The sequence below is a fragment of the Pinus tabuliformis genome, chromosome 6, assembly GCF_031772625.1.
Source record: "Pinus tabuliformis cultivar Carrire ecotype Pingquan chromosome 6, CPIR1, whole genome shotgun sequence".
NCBI classification, from domain to species: domain Eukaryota; kingdom Viridiplantae; phylum Streptophyta; class Pinopsida; order Pinales; family Pinaceae; genus Pinus; species Pinus tabuliformis.
The window spans coordinates 1,522,505,109-1,522,517,852 of NC_142292.1; the positions used below are offsets into that span (position 1 = coordinate 1,522,505,109).

The window sequence follows — 12,744 nt, forward strand, 5'->3', positions numbered from 1 at the left end:
AAGAAATGCTAAAAATAGCATTCAGGATATACTTCAACTCTGTTGGAAATAGCAAAAAGTAGAAATGCTATAAATAGCATTTCGGGATATATTCCAATTTTGATTTTTTCTTGAATCAAAATTGAGAATTAAATTTAGAATTTAGTCTCACTAGTTGTTTGAAAAATAAGTAATTAATTCATCTTGAATTAATTAATTGAAGAAAATCAAACATGAAGTCTTTGTGAAAACATGCAATAGTTATCCCTTTGATTGAGGAAGTTATCCCTTAAATAAAGAGATAAGGATGAGTTGTAATTAGTTAGCTCAGTTAACTGAGTCCAGTTAAATTAGTTCCAAACAGTTTGTAGAACTAATTGTGAGTTCAGTCAGTTAATGCATGCATGCATGCGACTAGTGTTATCTAGATAACTGAATATTCTCTCATAAATAACTCATGCATGTGAGTTTAGACAGAGATCCAGTTGAGATTAAAGACAGGGAAATTGTACTATTAGTTGGAGGAATTTTCCAATAAAGGAAACTCATCCATGCAGAAGGAATTATCTCCTTCAGGATCGCGCAGTTATTTCAAAGGTTAGTGTTGTGTGTGAGGTGATTATTCACACAGGTTGCAGTTAGAGGACCTAGGAGAAACTGTGCAAGGAAATAGGAGGTTTGGAGGACTGAAGGAAGGCATATGTGTTGTTTATTCTGTATATGAGCGGCAGTGAGGGATTGTACTGAGAGCTAGATAGCTTGTGAGCTAAAGCTTTGTGTAATCCTGAGATATTTCCACTTGTATGATAATACAGATAGCGGGGTTTTTAGCTAAGGCTTTCCCCAGAGTATTCTTCTGTGTTTCATGTGTGATTGAATCGTCTTCTCTATTATATGTGCTCTGGTTGATCTTGCCCAAAATCGATTAAGCTTCTGCAAGTTTGGTTGTAGAAGTAGATTAATTATTTTGCTTTAGAACATTGCATAATCAGTGTAATCTACAGTGAGGATTTCTACACGTTTGACAAGGAAAGAAAAATCATAGCAATAATTATTTATCAATGTGCAATAGAATTTGGAGAACGTTTTCATGTAATAATTGAGTTGTAGTAGTTTTATCATGGGTAGTCTCACCATCTTTGATATTGAGCTCAAACTGCCTGTTGTTTTGGTGGCATGCTATAACAACAGTTGCAACAAAACCAACTAGATATGTCTCATTTGACATAAGAAGGTTTTTTATTGTTGTATCTGGAGCTAGTCTACGATTGTTACAAACTTGGGGCACTATTTGCACTGAACTTTTTCAGTTAAGACTATACAACTTTTTGCATCTCCTCTCTCATAGACCCCTTTGCTTCTCACTACAAATTTTGTAATATAGATACTTTTCCAGGACAAAGCTTGTCACAGAATTGGTCTATAAGATTATTGCTTATATTGACTGTAATTGTCAGTTGACCGCTTTTGTCTACAAGATCTGCATGCACTAGTTGTGTTTTCACTGGTGAATTTGGATTTCTGGTTTTCCCTGGCCCATACACTACAAGGACATCACCTGCAAAAGCATTTGTGTGTGCACCTGTGCATAATTGTATAATTGAGCAAGGAATGGTTTGCACAGTTTTTAATCTGTGCAATTTTAACAAACAAAAATAGTTAGTGTTGATAAAGTCACATTTGACATAAAGCAATAGTAGTTGGGAAAGCTGCATATTGCTAAATTGAGCAGGCAATCTCACCTCTTTGTATCTTTCTCTTTTGTCACTTGTGCATCTAGAAGTTAGGAACTAGGTTATTGTTTTCCATGGTACTATGAAATATGTCAATGACTTGCTGACATTAGTTGCAAAGGAATAACTTAAAATCTGACATAATTGTATAAGAATAAACAAAAAAAAAATGCAAAAAATAGTGTAAAAATAGAAAAGGTTTGTGAGATCAAATGATTTGTTTTGCCAATTTTTTTGTTTCCAAAACTGTAAATAACATAGAGTGTTAATGTTGATTTGTTGTTGATTTCATTTGTGCAATGCCATTTGGCAAAGTTGAAATAGAATCAATATATCTTGTAAATGAATTAACATAACAATGAATTGAACAATTTTTTTTATGTTTTTTTGTTGATTGTTAAGATTGAAACAATAATAAAGGCAGAGCACAGTTGTACATTGGAAATAGGTACTTGTAATGTATGTAAGGTGAATATATATCTATTTCAAAATGACCAAATTTGTTAGAGGTCATGAATTTTGGAGGTAGACAAATATGGAGAAGAAGGAACCAAAAGCCAAAAGATCAAAAAGAAAAACAATGCAATGAGAAGCAATTGGTTTGTCTGTACTAAGAAAAGGTTTGAAGTGCGTTGTAAGATGTAATAGAATATTGATTGTTGGAGAAAAGGAATCAAGAATAGCTTTGGAAACAATTATTGTAGTAAAAGCATTTTGATAAGAAGCAACTACAACAACAATTCCATAAACAATATGCATAACATTATATCAAATGCCCATAGTGGCAGTAAATTGATGTACAAAATTACTCTTAGCCCTAGTTGTTGGTATATTGCTATTGATTTAGAGAATTTGTTTGTTCATATCTTGTTACAATTTGTTTTGGTTTGAATTTATGCATAAATGCACAATGCATAACTATAGTACATAAGGAAGAGAAAAACGAACTAGGCGATGTTGTTTGTGGGGAGAGAAGTGGAAATAGACAATCTTTTGAAAAGGGAGCATTCGTATCAATGTTCAATGATTTGTGGAAAAAAAAAATTGATTGGAAGTTTTATCTAACACGTGATTTAGAAATCAAAGGAGGTATTTGAAGGCTAGTGCATAGTGTGTTTCAGACACAATAGGCACAAGAAGAGGAAGAAATTATTGGAAGAACAATTATTTACACTGTTGTTCAATAGATAAAAAAAAATAAAAATTAAATGAGCAAATGTATACAATAGACAACTCAAAAATCAATCTACATTTTAAAGAGCAGTGTAGATATTGATATATATGTAGTAGCTATAGCTAAAGACTGAGTGAAAAGACACATCCTATGGTTTAACCATGTACACATCTTTAAAATGAATATAAATATTTACATTTATGGAAATCCAAGTAGGTTGTGTGCCTGAAGGATCTTCGCTTCAACCAGGATATCCATGGCTATCAATTTAATATTTTATTGCATAACCAGAATCCTATATGTGGCCACTTTGAACCACTCCTTCAATAACGCACAATGAACATTGTATCTCCAAATTCTATATCAATTGCTCCATGCATTCCTGCACATTAGTCCTCTCATGTACAGTATGACATGGTGTCCATTAAACAAATGTCGTTAGAACAAGGATTCTTGATTCATGATCACATTGTCAGTGATTGTCATGATTGTCAGTGATTTTCATGACTCACTGTTCAATTCTATTTTCACAATTGTACCTTGGTTTGACATGTTTTCCATGAGAAAAACAATTGCACAAACCTTCTACAATTTCTATACTCAAAATGATGTTGGAGTTATCAAATACTTCTCACTTCTCAAGGTGACCAACAGATAGAATCAATTTGGACAGTGGGGACCTTTCTACCTTGTAGTGGAGGCAAAAGAATTTAATGTTGCAGGGCTTGTAGACCTTGTTGTAGGTGTAGATGGCCTTGATAATGCCTAAGAAATGGGGTGTAAATATCAGGGAAACAATCAGTGTTAAATTTGAAAAATGGAAAATAGAGTATCTATTGTGCAATAAGTCTTGCTATGGCCAAGGAAAGACCAGTGTTGATATATTTGTATACATAAATGTTTTCTCATGGTTATATGCATAAAATTCCATATAAAACTGAAGGAGTATTGTATTCTCATTAATATTTACAACTTAGTAAGATCACTAGCTTGTATGCATATAATAAAGATAACAGGTTAAGCTTTGCTCATATAACATGCTTGAACGTACATGGCTAATCATGACCTATATAACATCGATACTTCTTACTCTACCTGCCTGGGTGGGGCTTAACGTGCTATGCTTAGACAGAGTAACTTTTAGATATAGGACAGGCTTTCACAACACTTTATGAAATAATATTCTTAGTTGGTAAGCACTTAGACCTGTCATTTTGACCCGCATGTCTATTTCCTTTTCTTTCTGCCTGGATAAATAAATGGATACTACTCAAGTTGGTGAAAACCTTAGTTTACAATATGGATTACCTATCTATATAATATGCAACCTAATCTTAACATATCTATATCCTAAAATAGCAATATAAACAACCATATATAAACCACAATCAACACCGTGATGATTCTTAACTATTTACCTTTACTGTTACCTCCAATCCACCCGCTTTACCCCTATTGGGCCTCAACCTACTGAGTTGTACCCCAATAAAAACTGCACAACCCCGTCCAAGTATTCTAAAAGGGTGGGATATTTATATTTTAAAATAAGGCGAGCATAATTTTGTCTCTGAGCCCCTGCATTAGCTTGGACGGGACATAAGATCCATATTTGGTGGTAGGCCTCATCATATTGAGCTATACTCCAAGATGCAAGCATGCTCACATATAACACTGTTTGACCGGTGTTCGACAGAGCTTTGCACCGACAAATAGAAGAGGTGCACGAGCGTTGATCACATTTAAAATAAAAAATAAAAAATAAAATTCACATAACCACCGTCCAAGTAGTCTAAAAGGGTGGGATATTCATATTTCAAAATAGGGCAAGCGTAATTCCATCTTTGAGCCCCTGCGCTAGCTTGGCCAGGACACAAGATCTAGATTTGGTGGCCACAAGATCTAGTAGCAAGTCTTACAACTCCTCAAGATGAGATGCTAGAGTGCCTAGGTATCATATTATCATGTTGATCTAGCTAAGCCACTGGCACTGTTTTGGTGAAAAGTGCCTCGGGTCCCTATAGTTCAGCAAGGTCCTGCAGACTAGAAAATTATTACCCCTACGTGGGATGCCTCTGATGCTTCGACCATTGCTCGCTTTGGCTTGATCTGTTATTGGTACTTAAACTATTGCTACTGATATTGGCCACAAATATGTAGCGTATACCCCTGCCTTTGCTAATGTGCAACAAGCTACGATGAAGTATGCAATTAAAAGGAAACAAGCATGTAAGTGCATATGAAAGCAACTTAATGCAATAAGCAATTGTAAATAACAAAGAACAATCCATTCAAACAACAATTTGTGAAAACAATGCATTACATATTATAGAAAATAAGCAACAACAATTTGTGAAAATAATGCATTACATATTCTAGAAAAAAAGCAATTAAAACAACTAACCTTTTCAATCAAAATGCCACTACCACACCCCCACTTCCTAACAAAACGCAGACCACATGTTGTAACCACGACCAACGACTTGCAGCATAATCCAGTTAAAAACCAAGGAACAAAAATTTCAAAATCACAACCCAACAAACTCAAAAGTAGAGAAAAAGAAAATAGTTGAAATACCTTGCAAAGGGCTCCCGCCTCTATTTCTCGCTTATCGAACACTCACCACACAACTCCTGAGCATACCTTAGCCTTCTCCAAAGTATTGCCCTCCTAAATTCCTCTTCGGCACTGATAGAAGAAAAGGTGGAAATTTTGCGGTTCAGTCACACCAGACACCTCCCGACCACACCCTAGCTTTCTCCAAAGCACTGCCCCCTTGAATCCCTATTCAACAGCGATAAGCAGATGCCAACCAACTTGATAATGCTTTAAGAACAAGCCTCTAAACCAGCAACGACACTGTGGAGTGGTAGGGACGAGGACTCAACAAACAAAGGCAATTGAAAACAGAAGTCTAGCGAACATCAAGGCAATTGAATGAGAACACAACGCATTCACTAAATGCAACTGACGTGGATTGTTTATTTATTGTTCATTCTTTTTCCCGCATTTTTGTCTAGTAGCTCTTCTTGGGTTTTTCTAATCTCTTTTACATTGTTGAAACGAGATGTTTAGTCGAAATAATCATTTTATTTGACAGAACTATTCTCCTACATTGTTGAAACGAGATGTTCAGTCAAAATAATCATTAGGTATTGATAAATCATGGTACTGTAACCAGAGTTAATTTCCATATTTAAGAATATTGTTTAATTGGTATATTACTTATTTTATAATTAATAATAATAAAATAATTTAAAATAAAGTTATAATTTAGTTAATTTTTAAGGATTTTTTAATTTGGACTATTTGAAGTGTATGGTGGGATAAGTATTTCAATTTTTATCATGGATTGATTGGTATTTACCAGCCATTTAATTTATATGGTGTGATAGTAATTATTGATAACTAAATCACCCCAAGTCCATTTTTTAGTCACACCCTAGATTCATCTTAACTTTACATCTACTAGACCCCGAGAGGGATCAAATCTCTTTTCACTCTAAAAAAGATTTGAATCTAGAGACTTTTGATCTCTTTAAAGGCTTGATAGATATGAAGTTAAAATAGACCTACACTGATTTAATTCCCCTTTAAATAAGGGGTATTCCACATGAATATCATAGACTATCATAAACATGGTAACTTAAATTAATAATAATAATAATAATATAAATTTTTTATTTTTTATTTTTATTTAACATAAAATTATCTTTATTTTTATTTTTATTTAATTTAAATAAATTAAAATATTTATAAACATTACATCTCCATTTTTTATTTAATTTAAATAAATTAAAATATTTATAAACATTACATCTCCGTTATATTATAATATACTAGAATTACTCGGCCTGGAGTATGCCGTAAAACTGCTTCTGCTTGGCTAAGAGCTCGTCTTCCTCGGACGTAAGGAAACAGGTTAACGGCCCAAGACCCAGAGGCATCTGGCAGGAGTGAGAGCCTGCTCCCGATTACGGACCACCAGCAGGGTTATGTCAGGTGGCGTGGTTTTCCTATTTAACAGTGATGAGTCATCCCAGCATTCGCGGATAGCAGCCAGAGATGGCTGTCCTCACTGTTGGTTTGACACCTGAGTTGATAGGTTTTACCACCTTCGGAAAAAAAAAAAATATACTAGAATTACAATCATATATTGACTTACAACATCCTTTCTATACTTTTCATTTGGAAATCCTACATTTTAATCTAAATCATGAAACCATTTCACTCATCCAAATATAAGAAAAACAAATCAAACAAATACGAGAGTACTGAATTTCTTGCTCGCTTATTCCTTTATTGGAGTACGCAAAATAAACATTGCAACTGCGTACGTATGTCAAGACTTTATTTCTAAGTCCTTAAATTGAATGGAAAACATGGAAATACTGTAAAGCACATTGGATTCTATTCCACTCATAACACTTTAAAATAATAATAATAATAATAATAAATATCTTTTCTGTTTTAAATCATCGGAATATTATTTATTCTCTCAGATTTCTTCCATTAAAGCTAGCTATCCATTTGAAAAACTGAAATTTTTTTAAAATATTATATACTCATTTATCAGTGAGTGTATAAACAATAAATAATTAGTTATTGTAACAATTTTTAACTATGGCAGCATCCAATAATCAGTATTAATCAAATCAAATCAGAACTTACTTATTATTGTTTCATTATCACTCGTATAAATCTATCTTAAATACAAACTTAACATGAATTTAAAAAAATTTGATTTATTCCGGCGTAATTTTTTTTATGAATAGACATTTATTTAAATATTTTGAACAATTATTTATTTTTAAAAATTTTAAAGCCTCTCTATTCAATAACAATAAATTTAACCTAATCCTAAACAGAGCAAGAAAGAAAAAAGGAATGATAATTATACTCTTTTAAGATAAAGGGAAAGAGAGAGAATCCTCATGTTCAACTATCTTGAAAGAGAGAGAATCCTCATGTTCAACGGAGCACTACATATTGAGCTGTAAAATGAGAATGAGCCTCCCTGAGAATCCTCATGTTCAACGGAGCACTACATATTGAGCTGTAAAATGAGAATGAGCCTCCCTGTGCCATAACAATAGGCTGTAGAATAAAAATGAGCCTCTCTGCTCAATAACAACACATTTAACCTCATCTTAAACATAAAATAATCTTAAAAATAAAATTAACGGAGCATCTTTTAACATAGCATGAAAGAGAGAGGATCCGCATGTAGCAGGGCTGAATTTTATCTTACGGTAGAGCGGAATCTTTTGCTCCATGGCCAGATTTTTAATCATTTGTGAATATAAAAGCACCCAAAAATATTTACATATAGCAGATGAATTAGTTTAAAATACCAATTCCCAAACGGAGGCTCGATTGAATATTTTGTAAGAACCGTTGCTTCCGCAGCTTCTTATTCTGGAATATTATGTACAATACCAAATGACATCAATAATATCGTAAGGAGGAGGCAGCCGTTTATGTTGAACAGAACCACCTGGAAAATAAAGAAACCCATGCCGGAAAGAGCCATGAAGCAAAGTCAAAAGCAGCGGTAGCCGGTAGGCACAGTCTGTTTAACTGTGGCAAACGGGAAACGAAACGCAGTCCAAAGTTCTCATTTACCTCTTCTCGGTATGCATTTTGATGGTCAAAATTTGTGTTCTTGATCATCAAACAATTAAGCGAAAAATAAATCTGAAATTTCAAGGAATGAGTAGAGATGCAGTTAAGGTTCTGACCAGTAAATGTTAGCCTAATCTTCATAGGCTTTTGAAGTATAAAACTGACAATTATGACAGTGGAAGAATGGTTTTTAACTATTTCTGTTTTCAAGCCTGGTTAAGAGAATGACAGTTGTTAAGGTTCTGACCAGTAAATGGAAGCCTGATCTTCATAGGCTTTTGAAGTATAAAACTGACAATTATGACAGTGGAAGAATGGTTTTTAACTATTTCTGTTTTCAAGCCTGGTTAAGAGAAGGACAGTAGTTTAGGTTCTGACCAGTAAATGGAAGCCTAATCTTCATAGGCTTTTGAAGTATAAAACTGACAATTATGACAATGGAAGAATGGTTTTTAACTATTTCTGTCTTCAAGCCTCGTTAAGAGAAGGACAGTAGTTAAGTTTGATAGCTAAATGCATTTTGAGTTGAATTTATTGAGCAGCGGATCTCAAAAACATCTTTAATTAACGAAATATGAGACCAAAATAAAAAATGATACACAGACCAGGATACAACCATGTTTAAACAGTCTCAAATTTGACTTGAAAAAACAAAAATAACAAAAACAATTTCTCCTCCGTATGAATGTCAATTGAGTTGCTTGCTTTAAATCTATGTAAATAAAAATCAACGCCAAGACCAGGTACTCGCTGAACTGCGAATAAACCCAATTGTTAATGGTCTTATGACCACCTGTAACAATGATTAACTGCGAATAAACCCAATTGAGAATGGTCTTATGACCGCCTGTAACAATGTTTATCTGCTTATCTTTTTTGTTCTTCGTCTCCTCCCTTCAGCGCCCCTTCCTTTGCTCCTATGCCGACACTGTAATTTGGGACATCAGAGACATCAAGATTCTCTAACCAAGTACAATGTTCAACACCTTCCACCTCTTTAACTCATAGCACCATTTGACACTCTGCGCATCTGAGTCGACCCGGAATCCATTTTATATAAGGTTTGCACACTGGAAAGCTCTTCTAATTCAGAGCAGCCATTAACATCTAGAACTCAAAGCTCTGTACACATATGGTCTTCAACTTGACACACCCGTCCGCCCCACGTCCTCCAAAGAAACCAAGGTTTGCATACTTGGCAGCTCTTCTAATTCACAGCAACCATGAACACTTTGACTGCAAAGGGTCGTTGCAAACTGCAATCCCCTTATTCTTCTTCAGCGTCACACATTCCTCTGCTCACGGGACCTCCAAAGAAACCAATGTTTCTATTTAACCTTTGAAGCTTTGTAGCAAAACTCCAACCCTCTTACGCTCTTCAGCTTCACACACATTCCAAAGATACCAATGTTTCCATACTAAGCAGTTCTTCTAGCGCACAGCACCCCCTAAATTTCAGGTGCTGTAATCTCCTCCAAAGATACCAATCTTTCCATACTAGGCAGTTCTTCTAGCTCACAGCAACCCCTAAATCAGGAGGCTTTCTCAAGTACCCCAACTCCTTTATTCTCTTCAGGTTAACACATTCATCTGCCAACAAGCTCTCTAGAGATACCAATGTTTCCATACTTGCCAGCTCTTCTAAGTCAGAGCAACCACTAACAATTACTCTGGTCAACCCCTGATGCTCTTCAACATTACACATCCATCTGCCCACATGTCCAAAGATACCAATGTTTCCATACTTGGTAGCCTTGCTAACAATTAGCTTTGGAAGCTTTGTACATTGGGCCAACCCCTGATGCTCTGCAACTTTACACATCCTTCTCCCCACAACATCTCCAAAGATAATAATGTTTCCATACTTGGCAGCTCTTCTAACCTAGGCACTCAAACACCATTAGCCTTTTAAGTTTGTACAGTAAGCCAACCCTCATATGCTCTTCAGCTTCAGACATCCTTCGGCCTACACCATGTTTGGCCATGTTTCCATACCTGGCAGCTCTTCTAACTGAGAGCACCCATTAGCATTTAACAATAAAAGTTGTGTTGCTTGCTCCATCCCCTTATGCTCTTCAACTTCACACATCTGTGTGCCCACAAGTCCTCCAAGAATAACAATGTTTCCATACTCGCAGCTTTTCTAATCCATAGCACCCATTAACATTTTAGCATCAAAAGCTTTGTCACCAGCTCCAACCCCCTTATGATCTTCAGCTTCACACATCAGCCCTCCCACTGTCCACAACGCCTTCAAATATACCAATTTTTCTAAGTCTTCACACTTGCTTCAGAAGCTTTGTTGCAAGCTGCAAGCTCCAACCCTCTTATGTTTTTCAGCTTCACACATCCTTCTGCCCACAACTCCTCCAAAGATACCAATGTTTCCCTACTTGGCAGCCCTTTTAACTCAGAGCAATCACTAACATTCAGGTTCCTTCTGCCCACAACTCCCCCAAAGATACCAGTGTTTCCATACTTGGCAGCTCTTTTAAATCAAGAGAAACCACTAACATTTAGGTGTCGAAGACTTGTCGGCTGCGCCAACGCCGGTATGCTTTCCACTATCACACATCTATCTACCTGCAAGTCCTGTAAAGATACCAATGTTTCAGTATTAGGCAGTTCTTTTAACTCGATGCGTTAGTCGGTGCAATCCCGGTATGCTCGCTCTTCAGCTGCACACATCCATCTATCTGCAGCTCCTCCAAACATACGGGCAGCTGCAAAACACAAACATTGTAGTGAGTTGGTAACATTAATAGTTACTAAACACAAAAGTTTAGACAACAACTTTCAGTTTCCCTCTGATTCGTGCTGCCACAATGTTTCTAATGTGCTGCAAATTCTTCAATGGAATCCACGAGGGCAGGGAAGAGTATGGATAATCTTCACAAGGGAGCCATATGAGAATTGGGGATAAGTAAAATTGTTTATTGGCAGATCTGATCGAGTCAATCTTTAAGAAGATGGCTTTTTATCTACATTTTCTTATACTGTGAATTCTTTGGATCTAAGTGACTTTTTGCCAGGGTGGTCTTTCCTACACCACCTAATCCAACATTCCCTGTAACCTAGGGTTTTCTTCCACTTTCCTGATGCTGCAATGAAACTTTATTTTCAAAATTTGTTACCTTTTCATCTAAACCCTTTCGATATTTGGCTACATTCAAAGGTTTCTTCACATTTTTCAACACATATGGATAAACATATAACTACTGAGAAACAGAATTAGTTTGAATTCTCACCGGTTACACGCCTCCAGCTCAAAACCCCATAGTCTGGCGACAATAGAAAGAGCGAGTCTCCACCGTTCAATAGTGGCCGAGTCGTGTCTCAGCTTCTTTTGATGAGCTTGAAGCGACTTCATTCCATTAGCTTGAGAATCATGTTTCTTCTTCTCTTCAAGTGTTTGTAGGGTTTGAGAATAGACTCCATCTTTGCCGAGCGTCCACCTAAGATCGGTAGGTTTGACGTTGTTAAACACTGAAATTACAAGAGCATTTGACTCCAACATCCATAGGAGTTCATTTAGACACCAGGTTGATTCAATCTGACACAGAAAATAGCCACGTGGACGGGGCCTCTCTTATTTGATAGCATAAACAGTCTCCTGGTTGCAATTCCTCCTGATCCAGAAAGACCTTCAATCCGAGCGATTGAAGGCGCTGTTAGAGACAGCTCGCGAGGGTTTTATTCACATCCAGACCACGATGGTTAATAAACACGGGATGGGAGGAACTGTTACAGTTAGGATCAGCGGACGTGGGGGAAAATGCAGCCATTGTGGATTGGAAAACCGACACAGAAACTGGGGAGATTTGAATGATGAACAATGAGTAAGAATCCGACTCAGACATCAAGGGAGGAGATGAGTTTCTTAAGTACTGGAGAAATTGTGTGAACACGCTGATTTCTAGAGACCAATACACATCAAACCCTTCACGGATCGTTTTTGCTTTAGTCTGAACGCTCTTTTTGGTAGTGGCCGACCGTCAACACTGCCAAAGTATATCTCTGCATGATGCGCTACTATACAATGGTGGGGTCCAGGGCATCAATAACCACGTGAACACCCGGTCAGCTAGAAAAGACAGGTGATAAATGAGAGAACGAAAAGAGGGGAAAGGCCGCTCAAGACCCTACACGCCATAGCTGTCACTCACCATAGAAAGAATAAATAAATAGACACCGCTAAACTTGGTCAGGGTTTTGTCCACCTCTAATTTGCCATC

General features: G+C 36.3%; 1 long non-coding RNA gene across 1 annotated transcript; it reads right to left on the reverse strand.

The window, feature by feature from the left end:
* Positions 1-9,055: 9,055 nt before the first annotated feature.
* Positions 9,056-12,494, reverse strand: LOC149264505 (uncharacterized). The gene is made up of 2 exons (XR_016259742.1): positions 11,758-12,494; positions 9,056-11,232 (listed from the first exon to the last, which is right to left on the reverse strand). It is a non-coding gene; the product is annotated as an uncharacterized LOC149264505 (long non-coding RNA).
* Positions 12,495-12,744: the final 250 nt, after the last annotated feature.